Source organism: Hetaerina americana, unplaced genomic scaffold (assembly GCF_022747635.1).
Source record: "Hetaerina americana unplaced genomic scaffold, ioHetAmer1.1.p SCAF_13, whole genome shotgun sequence".
NCBI lineage: Eukaryota > Metazoa > Arthropoda > Insecta > Odonata > Calopterygidae > Hetaerina > Hetaerina americana.
The window spans coordinates 11552709-11566072 of record NW_027286403.1 but is presented as its reverse complement, the minus strand read 5'-3'; the positions used below and the strand labels follow the sequence as shown (position 1 = coordinate 11566072).

The window sequence follows — 13364 nt, the reverse complement described above, 5'->3', positions numbered from 1 at the left end:
ATATAGTTGTTTGGCGGCTATTGTGACAAGGTCAAATGTGCTAGCTGTTGTTGGTCATTTTCAAAGGTGTTATTTACTCCCATCCGCTGGCGATCAATGCCATGGGCATACTGTACTAAAAGATTAGACCTGAAGATGTTTTGATGATGAACTTTTTTATTACTACCCTTTGTACTTAACTCCTGCTTTACAGATACCATTAGTTTTGATGCCGGCTAAGGATTCATCACATTGCTGTGGTAGCCCATTGACGAGAGCGTTTGGTTGCTGATTGCAAGATCGCATGCATGTAGGTACTCTGGACAGCCTCGGCAGCATCAAACCTTTGGGATTTTTTGGGGATGGACACTTAATGGGATACCATGAGCGGCGAGGTTAAAGAACTGGGTCCTTAACCTGAATTTGATTTATATATTTTAATTCAATGAATTTTATGCGTAGGAAGATTTACGAAAAATCACGGTTCAAAACAAAATGAGTTTTAATTATGTTACTTAACAATAATGCTTTTATCGGAATGAAATAATTAGAAAGTAGATACGGTTTTATTTGGGAAATCAAAAAGGACAATATGCAACTCATAAGCTTTCCAACTAAGGAGAGTTTACTACTGCTGATGAATCAGTGCTTACTGAGGTGAGAAGAAGGAATTTCAGCATCGGAATAACTTATCTAGGATTTGAGCGTCTCTGAATTATGCTCAAGATGCTAGAATTTACACTTTCGTTGGTAGGAAATATTATATATTGAAAATGTTCTCCGAAATTACGAATAAACTCACATCAATATTTTCGCTTGAGTATCCTTTTAAGGACGATGGAATATCTTAGTATTAATCAACTCATTGACTCTAAGTTATGGACTCAAAGGTCTCGCATAGTCAGAAACTCCAAATACTTGCTCGTGTTGGGAGATTTAAGTGTCTAGGTAATTGTTCTTTGAGTCACGCGACCACCGAGGCCATATGCCATCGTGAACCAGTATGGATAGTAATTACGACGAGAAGGAATCACCAGGGAATATTTTATGTCGGTAGTAGTCTAGATAAACTTGTCCAGATCTCTACATTGGATGTTATTTTGGACAATATTTGATATATTTACTCCCTGAAAGTAAGGCACGGATAACACAAAACATTCTCGCATTTCGTAAAATTTAATCTCTTTCCTTAGAGGAAGCGAAAGAACACCGAAATCCCTTCATGATTTATTCGTCTATCACTGAAATGGTGTTAGGACGTACTCTTGTCTAATCTACTAATTCGTTTGGGCAACATGCCTGTCATTACTTGTGACCTACCACGTTTACGTGCGCTAGTGGCTGTCAAACCATTGAGACCATTATAATGGGATGAATTAAGTTTATTGTAAGAAATGTTGACAAATAAAGGAGAAATGAAAAGGTTCTCTTTGAAATGTTTGGATTGCGTGTTAAAACCTATTTCTTTGATATCGTATACCAACCTGGGAAAAAAGTCTACATAAATCTACCATTTTTACATACTCCTTTGAATCCTTTGCATTTCAAAACATCCTTGTGTCATTTCGTATTCGTTCATCTATTTCTCTTTTTTTATCTGGGTGGCCTGATTCATTGAATTGGTTTCCCCAAATAATTACTCTAATGAATATTTCATGCTATAGACATTATTTAAAGAGAGTTGTGACTATTTTATGTTTTAATTATCTGCTAAATTAATCTTTACGACGAAATATCAATGGAGACAACCAACGTGATCGCCAGAGTATCCAAAGGTCGCAAGTCCGAATTTCTGCAGCGATATTCGACCCTACTTCGTGGGATCCTCCGCTATGGATGTCGTGCTTGGAGTTAATGAATCAACTTGTACCATGTTGAGACGCTCGATGGCTTCCAAAGCCGAAGCACCATAAAAATCTTGCCCTCGGCGGGCGCCGGCTATAAATATCTGCCTCTTTGGGTTGGAGAGAATATGCTATCGGGAAAGGTGTTCCCTGAGGTATTCTCTGAGGTATATGTCTGCTTCATATGACCATCTGCGACAAGATGTCAAGGCTTCCGCTGCCATCCGATGAGAGTCATCGCCTTCCCTGGTCGGACTGATTTTCAGAATCGAAACGAAGGACATGTCAGTGGACCGAGTAGCCCTCACGTGGATATGCGGCGATATTTTGCGAAGTAAATATGTGCGTCGGTGATCATTAACGTAGCAAAAATCTGTTGTGAAGACTAGTCAGGGATTCACTAAATGCCGATGTTTATTTGTTGAGATAGAAATAATTCGCACAATATGTCAGAACTGTGTCACAATTATAGCAGTCGTAACATTGTGAGTTTCTGTTGGTAGGTGGTTTCAAAGTAGAAAAAAAGTGTATCACTTTAGCATAGAAGATCCCTAATATCTCTCGATTAAACGGAAAATATGATTTTAAAATATGCAACATGCTGCCGTTAAGGTGGTAATTTACAATTTTTTTCATTTATCGCTAACCGAAGGTTTACACGAGAAACTCAACAGATAATTAGAATTATTTGAAAAATTACCGTTGGTGAAATTGCTACTCTATTTTTTTAATTTGTAAAAATAATTTCCATAAACACAGAATAGAAAAACACGGAAGTAAATAAATGGCCAACTCAGGCTCATCTTATCCTCATAGTTGTACTCGATTCTTCTTGTCGTCCTCCGTGTAAATTAACGTGAAGACTGGGAGCTTTTATTCTAGTTATTTTAGTTTCCTATATATTATCATTAAAGAATGAAGTAGAGATATAAGCTATCTGAACTCATCCCAAGGTTTATGAAAAGATGAAAGCTTAATGCATCTTTATAGTCATATTCAGGCTACCATTGGAATTACAGTACTATAGACCTATTATATGAAGCATGAATTAGCCTCCTTAATACATACCTAGATTTAGTATTTTTCTAACTATAGCCAATTTAATGCTATCCACGTTGATTATTGTAAAAGAACTTCCACAGTATCCAATTAGAATTTCTTTACAGTTTCTTTCTCTTTGAGTTACGAAACTATTTATTTACCTATGGGAGGCATAATGGAGGCATAATTGCGTTTAAAAGCATACATTTTGCTTAGGTTTGAATTAAAAGTCATGAATTTATGAATGCCAGTTGAGGATGTATAATGTATGTTTACGACTCTTTCACTTTTCTTTCAATTATTCCTTACGACGTCCAGTAATCTAAAACTACTAGTGCACCAATTAAAATATTTCTACTATTCCAAAAATGTAATTATTGTTGAGGTAAACATATTATCAAGGACTGCAAAAAATACGGTTACTTTATCGTGATCATATGTTCGTATGTTCTCTCATTTGGCAACATGGTTTGTTTTGACGCAAATATAATGAAACTCTTGATTTAATTTGTTTTACACATCAAATAATTTAAAGTTATCTGAGAAGTTTATCATCCGATATTTTTCACGGAATTTACTACTTCTAATGCAGTAATATATGAACCAGTGCGAGGGGGAAAAATTCAAGTATCGCTTGATTACTACCACTAGTGCGCAATTTCGCCTCTCTATAATCGGTAGGTGATTTCCATTGTAATTACTGTCGCTTTAGAAGTTTTGGTAAAATATTTAGAGCTGATTCATTAAATATTAGTGATTTACGAATAGAGTGAAATTATAAATCACTATAGGTTTCTAAAGGTAAGCATAATATGAACCAAATTATTATGTAGAGTCAATCACTAAATATTATTAATGTAATGGCCTATTATTTTATAGATTGTCTATTATTATTTACTTTTACATTATGTGAAAACATTTCAATTCCGGTGCAACAATATGTCTATTGTAATGTATCCCACCAGGGTTGACTAAGAATTCGAAAAGTTTTCATGAAAAATGATTCTCTCGTGTCAGTCGAAAATTGGTTTTCAGTTTATTATATTTTCCAATTAGTTTGATGTATAATATTCTACATTTTTAAAATTTTGAAGTACATGAAATTATTTATTATCACAACAAAAATCAGTTTGATTTTTCATTACCTTAAAAGCACTTCTCGGTCGTTGGTTTTCCATCAAACCATTGTTTAGCGCTGTTACTTGAAAAGGCTGCATTCGTGCAAAATGCTGTCTCAAACATTACTTTTTCCATGCCAAAATCCTATTTTAATCTCCTTTTATGCAAACGATACGCTTGTAACCAAAGGAGAAGTTGGGAAAGTTTGAGCAGGTTAGAATAAAATATCGAAGTTCACGAAGTAGCCGAGGGAATGATAAAATAAATAAATAAAGCTTGAAAAGTAAAAAGGCGCTTAATGAAAGGGAATAAATGGCATAAAAGGTACCAGTTGGTTATAATGATAAGATTAAGGGCTTCAATCGAGGAATTATGAACGGAGAGACTGAAGGGTGGCTTAAAGGGGCCATGGGACAGTTTAATGGAAGCCGTAACTTATCAATTAGCAAAAGGAAACACGGAAATGCAAAAATCCGTTTAATCTTCTCGAGTTAACACTTCCTCATGGTATATGCTAAAAGTGTGAAAGGAAAGAATGAAGTTCACGGTAAATAATGAAAATAGAAGAAATTATTGTTAAGCATTTGACCGATATGGAATTCACTTGAGGCGTGCCAAAGGTATTTTCAGGTGTAGGGGATCTTCGATCAGGCGTCACATGTTGCAATCTGCTGCATTGATCAAAAGAAGGAAACACATAAATTTTCGTTTCTACAGAAATCCCTTCAGTGGAAATGCCTAATGTTCCTTTCATAAAAATTTCACAAATTTCGCAACTTTAAAAAAAAATATTTTTGCCTCCCGGAGAAAATGTTTCATCTGGTGAGTACACTTCCATACAATTTGTGATCAAAAAAAGACAGGAATGATTTTATAACTTGTTTATTTCAACGGATATAGCTTAATCAAACTTGTCGCCCTCAAAGTACATGCCTTGGCTGCCGACACGCCTTTGTCAACGTTTCTTCCAGCTCTCAAACCCTGCCTGGTTAGCCATCTTAGGGTTCTTCTTCAGGTCCACCGTACAATTAGTTTTAATGTCCGCAATAGAGTCGAATCGGCGCCATTTCAAGGTTGATTTTAACTTTGGAAACAATAAAAAGTCTGATGGAGCCACGTATGGAGAGTAGGGTGGCTGCGGGATCATGGAAGTTCCGGTTGTGGCGAATAACTCGGTCACGATCAGCGCCGTCTCTGTTCATCAGTCAGCACCCGCGTGAAAAATTTTAATACGACGTGCGTCATGCCTAACATGTCTGTAAAATTGTCTGAGAGGATCTAAAACTAATGTTCACTTCCTCGGCTATCTCCCTAACAGTTAAACGGCGATTTCTCCTTACGAAATTGTTAACCAATTAAACATGGTCGGGGTCTGTCGAAGTGGATGTCGACCCGTTCGCGAATCTTCATCTGTCGAGGTTCTGCCCGATTTAAAACAACTGTACCGCTCAAAACACTGACTTCGGCTCATAACGTCATTAAAAAAGACTTGCTGAGTCATTCCAAATGTCTCCGTCGCACTTTTTCCAAGTTTGAATCAAAATTTCACGCACACACGCTGTTCCTCTAGCTCCTTCATTGCTGCCATTGCACGCGGCGACGAATGGGTTAAAACACGTACCGCTGCTGCTGCGTAACGACTCGACGAAAACAAACATTGATTTTCATTTCAAATAAATCAATACATTATTTCGACGTCGTTTATTTCGACTTTCATGTTTACAATAATGTTTCCGGGTTTAAAACGAAAACTTAGCTTGGAAAACTGTCTGAAAATCCACATCCAGACGCGTTAAATCCCTTGAGTTACGAAACTTCTTGCGTATATGAAGCCAATATGTTTGGTTATAAGCCGAAACAGTCATAGGGAATGAGGTTTGTGTGCCAACTAATTTGATTTCCACCAAAAAGTGCCCACAATTGTCTCTCAAATTTACAGGATCTCTCTTTTAACCAATCTTCTCGTGACGTAGAGCTAGGCGTCGTTCCCCCCTTAACTTTGTATCACCTGGGATCCTGCCACGCCATCTGATTTTCTCTGCTCTACCACAAATCGTCACAAGTCATTCAGATTGATGTAATGACACGAACTGCTGCAGTATAAGTTTTAGCGAAGAAGCGTTTCGCTGTGAGGTACTCTCCACGTCAGCTCCCTATTTTTCGCGTCTCGGGCACGAGGTGGCAAAATTCGAAAGTATCCTCTTGCGAATCAAATTGATTCCTGTGCTCACAAAGAATCAAATGGGAGGTTATTAGCAATAAGTATTGTTGTTACCTAGAAACAAAATATATGATACAATTATCCGTTTTCAGGGTATCATAAGATGGGGTAATTTTACCGTATTTGGATTCGCAACGCACTCCCGTCAATTTCAAAAGGGTGAATCAAAATTATTGTATTTTGAAATTTTTAAATGATGCAAGGATGTTGAAACGTGTGGCATATTTTTTAAAAAAAATTTCAAACGACAGCTCAAATGCCAATGACGGAGACTTAATGCGAGTTCATTTCGCTCAATTCAACTACATTCATGACCGTGTTATCGTTATCCACTGATTTTCTACAAGATTTTATTGATTGCAGCAGTTCAAAAAGTAGCGCTACGTTTCGACGGTTGTCATCGAAGAAAAGAGCAGTAATTTTATTAAATCAAAATATTTGTGTCTACTTGGCAATGCCAGTATAGAATTTGAATTCGAAGCGGATCGTAATCGTGATGTTTTTCATTTAATTGAAAAGGTATTTTAAGGATACCGGTTGAAAGATAAGTTAAATATGGTTTGTTTTTTTTCCGATTGGAAGTAGGCAGAAGAGGTTTAGGGCATAAACTACGGCAAAGAGGAGCTCTTTATGCAAGAGTTCAATTTGTAAAACGTTCACTGATTGTTGTAATGGCGTCGAAGCCTTTTGATAATTTAGCCTCTGAATGATATGGGTACCGCAGATACATTTTGCCTTTGCGTGAAATGGAACACCGACTCTCGCGATGGGAGTGACGGACACACATTGCCCGGCCAAATATGGCAATATTTGATGAAAGCAAATGCAGGTTGGGGAAGAAATTTAGCCATACGCGTTTTGTGTTCGAGACGCATGCTTGTGGTACATAGTTGCAAATGGGTGGCTCTGTCTTCCACACACTAACCCTCACCACATCTCCTAACTTTTGACATTCTCTCTCTTGCGACCCACCTCTCACCCTCGCAGGGCCTACCCGAGGGCTCTTATTTTATTTATTAGCAACGACCACTTTCCCTGCCGCCCCTTGAAGGATCATAAAAGGGAGGCTTCACATTGGCGAATGATAGGGAAGGGCCATGGCGCATCCTTAAGGGAGGAGATGTTTTAAGGTCCCGGGGGGCCAGAGTATTTTGACATACTCCTTTTCCCTCTCTCCTCTTCTTTTTTTACGGTTTGGGTATCTTTCGTCAATGGCTGCTCTTTCGCAGTATTCGAGGCCGTGTGCGTTACTCGTAAGAGGCAGAGTGAAAAAAAAACAAAAGGTTGGGCGTGGTTTTGGGGTTCGTTCACCTGGAGGTACTCCAAATGTTTCGGTTGCCATGTAAAGCGCGGGTGGCTAGAGGTGGCAATTAAGGGTGTAGCCGTAATTATGTGCGTGACCTATTAAGTGCTGCCTTCGCTTCCAAGTTTTAGTAATTCACAAGAGAGTTTTATTGGTTCGTAGTACCCTATGATGGTCCCCTGATCGTCTGTTTACGAGACGAGCCGTGTCATTGTGTAGTCTTTCGACGTTACTTTTTTGTTCGAATAGCCTCAGTGGAGTGTAATATCATCCCACAGAGGGAGGTTACTCACGAGGCTTATTCTCAATTCTCCCACCGCAGGATAAATAGGTGAATGAGAAAAATCGCAGTCAGCATGCCTCAAAACTTGAGCTGGGGATTCAAGGATTAACATTTCCTCCATAATGGGTCTTCCACATTATTCCCATAAGGGTACCTAAGTTGTCTCATAATATTTCCAATGCTGAAAATTCTATACTTGTGCATTTCCTCAGTATTATCCTCGCTCAGTCCAAATGTTTCTCTCGTTCAAAATGGCATATTGTTTTCATTGATGGAATAATTTTTAAAAATTTCCTTCCAATTGTAATGTTTTCTTCCTTTCCGTATGCAATGAAACGATTAACATAATTATCGCCAATTATGTCACACAAATTATGTAATTTCCTGCTGTAACGCTCTTCCGTTTCACTTCCGCTCAAACGCTGTCGTCATTAATCGGATATTTTCAATAAATGATGTATGACATCGTATCATTAGTCGTAGTTATAAATCAAAACAATGACTTCCTGCTGCCCTCCACTCAGCTGTAATCTCACCTGCCGTGTTTTTCATCTGCTGAATTGTCTTTTCCGCCGGAAAATTCTTCACAAAATTGCAGTGGTGATTTTCTTGACGAATGTTCTTAAATTACTTAAATTTTGTATGATTAGTCAACGCTGTATTATCTCCACTCCATTGTCATCGGTGACGAGCGTGAATATTCGGATACTCTAGACCAATGACAAACAGTGCCGTTCTAGCAGCAGACCATGCACAATTTACGTAGTCAGGAATGCATGACAGAGAGGCTTATTGACTTGGCCGGAATATTATTAGGTCTTTTGCAAAGTATTGGACCAGTAATAGTGCTAGTAGTTAGACTAGTGAAGTCGAGATTAGTATTGTTATAGGGTTTTGTGTACTGGAGGATGTGTTCGCTATTACTGCTCGGTGGAGGTTTCCAAGTCGATGATATTTCCAAGGCAAATTTCCAAGGTATTAGCATGAAGTTTGAGGAAGTTTATCTACATTGTGATATTTTCATTGCTGGTTGATTGATCGTAAATTTTGCCAAAACTAATGGGAAACAATTTGTTAGTTTTAGGTGTTATTTTGAAAATGTTTCCTTTTTCCCTGTAATGGTAAAATAGAAGAGCACGCTAAAGATGGTTTATACTAATGCGCGGAATGCGTTCAATAAAAAATATCAATAATTAAAATTATTTTTGGCTGGAATTACGAATCCTATGTTGTGGAAGCTTCAGTAGTCAGCTGGGCTATTTGAGATGTACCTTTATGCAAACGTTTTTAACTTTGCAGTGGCAGTAAAATACATGGTCGGGAGGTGTTAAAATGTGGACAGGAGCTGACGACCCAAGGAAATCCATTTTTCTTTTCTTTCTAAATTTTTGCATCGGAAGGTTCAATATTAATTTTCCAACTCTACAAAAATCCATTTTAGTCGTTCAGTATTTTTGGGATTCGTTATAAGTGTGGGTAGGGAAATGGAAATGAAAAGCGTGCGACAACATTCGCAAGTTCATTTAAAGTTATGGAAAATGATAGTAAATAAAAGTTGGCACGAAAGCCACTACTGCTGATTTCAAAAATCATTAATTCAAGTTACGAACAACAGCATGTTTCAGAAAATGCAAAAATTTCATTTAATGTTATTGTAAATTGATCGGGGTGAAATTAAAATGCAGTTCTGTGCTGATTACGGTATTTTTGCACGATTTATCGGTTTATGAAATCTCGGAAGATATGATCCGGCGAGACAGGTAATTTAAGCAGTCGTCTACCCCTCAGGTAACTTAAAACATGATGGAAGTAGTCAAGAAACACTGACATTATCAAATTCAACTATGCTGAATTTTTTTCTTTTCCGAAAATTCGCTTATTTTTGTTTCATCATTGATTAATGCATTTTAATAATATCTGTAACTCCAGGGTTGACGTTGTTCTTATTCCCTCCATATTAATAGCAAAAGCAACTATGAAATCAATACCCGTGTTTGTTTTGTGAAATAAATTGGGGAGAATGTCTCTATCTCGGGGCCTATGTATTCATTTTTTGGAGAAAGTATTTTCCCACTTAAAATTCTCCCAACTCAATTTGATAACTCAAAAAAGAAAACTCATTCTCCAAACCGGAAGAGATAAAAATGTATACAAGGGTAAGTTAATAGAAGGTAAGAAGTCCCTGTATAAATGAACCTGCGAGCTACTGAAATCCTTTGTTACTTTCTCATCATGTTTTTGGTACTAACTTACAGGAAGTACAGACAAATTTCGAAGTACTAGAGAGTCTCCTGGTGTGATGTTTTCTGCACGCTTTGAATATATGTACAAAAAGGATTCTGCCGTATAGCAACATGAAAAATATCTGACATCTAGGTAGATAAAATGTTTGCTATTTGTCAAAATAGATTTATTGCATATATTTTCCAATGCAAGGAAAATGTATGATTAATTCCAATACGCTGGGTTAAACTTGGTAATGTTTGTTGTCATTGAATAGGATTTGATAGTCTATTAATAACCCAGCAAAAACACACTAATTGCCTTCATCAATGGTTATCAATCATAACAATGATATCGTCCAGATCTCAACTAATTTCTAATATCCAAATATAATAGAGAGAAATATTACTGAGGACCAGCATAAAGAAATTGATATGGTCGAAATAGTATTTCCCAGACAGGTAAAACTTAAAATATGAAATTAAGACACATTCTGCAAATCTTTTTTTCGAACTTTTACTAACAAATATTTCAAGGTTTATATTTTGCCAAAGTATTTCATGATAAGACCATACTTCTTGCTCTACATCAGGTTAAAAATCGGCGGTGATACTGCTAGCATTAATATTAGGGGGCCGACAGCTGAGCTCATTGGCGCCATTAGGGATGGACAAGAAAGGATGAAGGGTGGAGAGAAACCCAGCGTCGGCATTAGCCTACTCTAAACGAAAGGCTCCAAGGGGTCCGCAGCTTAACGTTCCATCCGGCGGACGGCGTACTCACTGAAAGTGCCATCCACATAGCACCTCTAGTAGGGATCGGAATACCTATGAAAAATATCTGGCGTCTCCAGGATTCGAACCCGGGAAGCTCGGTATGGTAAACCAGTAGGTTAGCCACCGCAACATCCAGATCCCTTAATACTGCTTTATGGTTCGTAAGGGTCCTTATAATCTCGTGACAGCTGTGGAGGGGCGTGAACTTCAACCAACAATAAAGCTATAATATTTATGAATGCAACTTTATTTAACGTTAATAAGTCGTGGCTGGCCCGGCAATCAACTATAAGTTAGTGATTTTGATCATAGAATTCCATTTCGAGGCTAAGACGTTTACTAACCCTCCTCGTGGCGGTGATAACTCTTCCAGATGAATAACTGTTACCTTTTGAAATGTAATGAAATAATTGACTTTGTAATTCCACACACTTTATTTAAAAAAAACACGACCCAGGTTTCGACGTTGAACGTCATCATCAGGTGATGACGTTCAACGTCGAAACCTGGGTCGTGTTTTTTTAAATGAAGTGTGTGGAATTACAAAGTCAATTATTTCATTACATTTCAATATGTTATGCAAATTCCATAAAGTTACGCCTGAGACAACAATTTTTTTTAACTGTTACCTTAATTACTTTATGACTAAAAATAATACGCAAAGACTACGTTCCACTGCATATACTCATTGTGGACTTGGATTGTTACACTATAGCATCATCAGGATTTCACCTTCCTGCAGTGTAGTGAAACCAGTTAAAAATAAATATATTCTCCGGAACGCAGCGTGTTAGTGTTACTTAATTACAATGGAATTCCACAAGGTATTCGCCTTAACTCTGTCACAAATTAACTACCAAGTGTTCCAAATACGCACATGTTGAAATTAGTGCAGGGCTTACGTCTCTTCAACTAGGAATACAATTTGAACATTACATAATACAAGAACTTTACTTATACTTTGGTTTGGTGACTTATCAACGAATAATATACCAAGTTATTTTAATTTAAAGTTGAATAATTTTATAATTTTTCCAATTTCAGGGGTTGCAGTTCTTGCTGAGCGAATTGCAGAAAGAGTCTGAAAGGTACGTGTGAAAGATTATAAAAATTAAAGAAAGTAATGGGATTCTCCAGTAAGAGAGAGGCAAGGTTAAATTCAAATTAAGATTGGAAAAATTTGAGCATACAAGTATTTCACACGTAACTCATTTGGGGATTATGTTAGAAGAAATAAAGCACACTGCATGGGATGGAAGGCGAATACATTTAGGTAATTAGTTTTCCAAGGATAGATACAGGATTACAGGAATCTTTAAGCAGAGAAGCAAAGGAAAGGCTAGTTCTAAATTGGATCGAAATAATTTTATGGCTCTAAAACATAGAAATGAGGAGAGGTTTTAACGCTAAAGTGGAGGTTATTTTCAAATACGAATAATCAGAAAAATGAAGAAAATCAATTGAAAGGAAGGAAAGATAAACGATAGTTATGCATGATATAATAAGAGAGTGTGCTGTTAGGGGAGCTTCTAGGAGGGCAGGGAAAGTTAATACAGGATGTATCGTGTGGTAAAAGGATGTCGAAGACTGTTAGAGGGAAGTTTGGTAGTTGGAGGAAAAGAGTAGGTGTCATTGGTGATATGGAGAAAGGTAGTATATGAGCTGAAAAATGATTATATAGCAAACTGATTGGGTGCGTACTCTGTGTAATACTACTATAACTATATATTGCTCGCCAAGCATTCGGTAATTACCTTCCTACTAGAGTATCCTGTAGTTGATAGTATATGACGTATACCAAATCGTATAATTTTATTCCACGATATCAATTTGTTTTTTTACGATATTTATTGAATTTTTCATCTAGAGCCGGTATGACTACTTTTTTAGCTAACAGGTTAACTAATTATTAGATAAATAAACTGGCGGTTAAATTAATGATGTAGTGTTACGACAATTGAATAACTATTGAATAGTATCCGGGGAGTTATAATAATTAACCTGCTGGTTGTCAGCAGTGATCAGATCGATCATATTTTATTACACCTCATTATACCGAAAATCTTGTTTATTTTGGTGATTTTATACATATTTAAGGAGTTAGATAAAATATCCAAATATACCAAAATTTCGGTAAAATCCAAAATCCTATATCAGTGGTTTGGGTGATAACAGATTTGTAACGTTATAACATATCGATAGCATACATATATCTAAGAAATACAAGTACATTAGATTGATAAACTACCACTCTTGCTGAACAAATGTATGTAAATTTAAAACTTTTGATTATGGTTTTGAAGTAATTAGTTTTTACTTTTGAGCGACATCGCTATTTTAAAGGCATGATAACATGCTCTTATTTAAGTATATAATGCACAGCTGCTACTCATACAAAGTACATAAAGTACTGAGTTCTTATTGTAGAAGTGGCGTCTGCTATATTTTGCTTGACACCTACCTCTATGTTTCTACATATTACCAATGAATTTCACAAATCAATGTGGAAATGATAATTGAAAACCAAATGTATCTAGTCATTCATAATCTTGATTTAAGACATCCTACTCCAACC

At 36.8% G+C, this 13364-nt stretch overlaps 1 protein-coding gene across 2 annotated transcripts in view; it reads left to right on the top strand.

Annotated features, from left to right (window-relative positions):
* LOC139686085 (follistatin-related protein 5-like) overlaps window positions 1-13364 on the top strand; it is a 1155593-nt gene that overhangs the window by 322146 nt on the left and 820083 nt on the right. For both annotated transcript variants that reach the window (XM_071583246.1, XM_071583245.1), the window contains exon 2: window positions 11834-11877. The gene's annotated coding sequence lies outside the window, so the exon portion shown is untranslated. The remainder of the gene's footprint in view (window positions 1-11833; window positions 11878-13364) is intronic.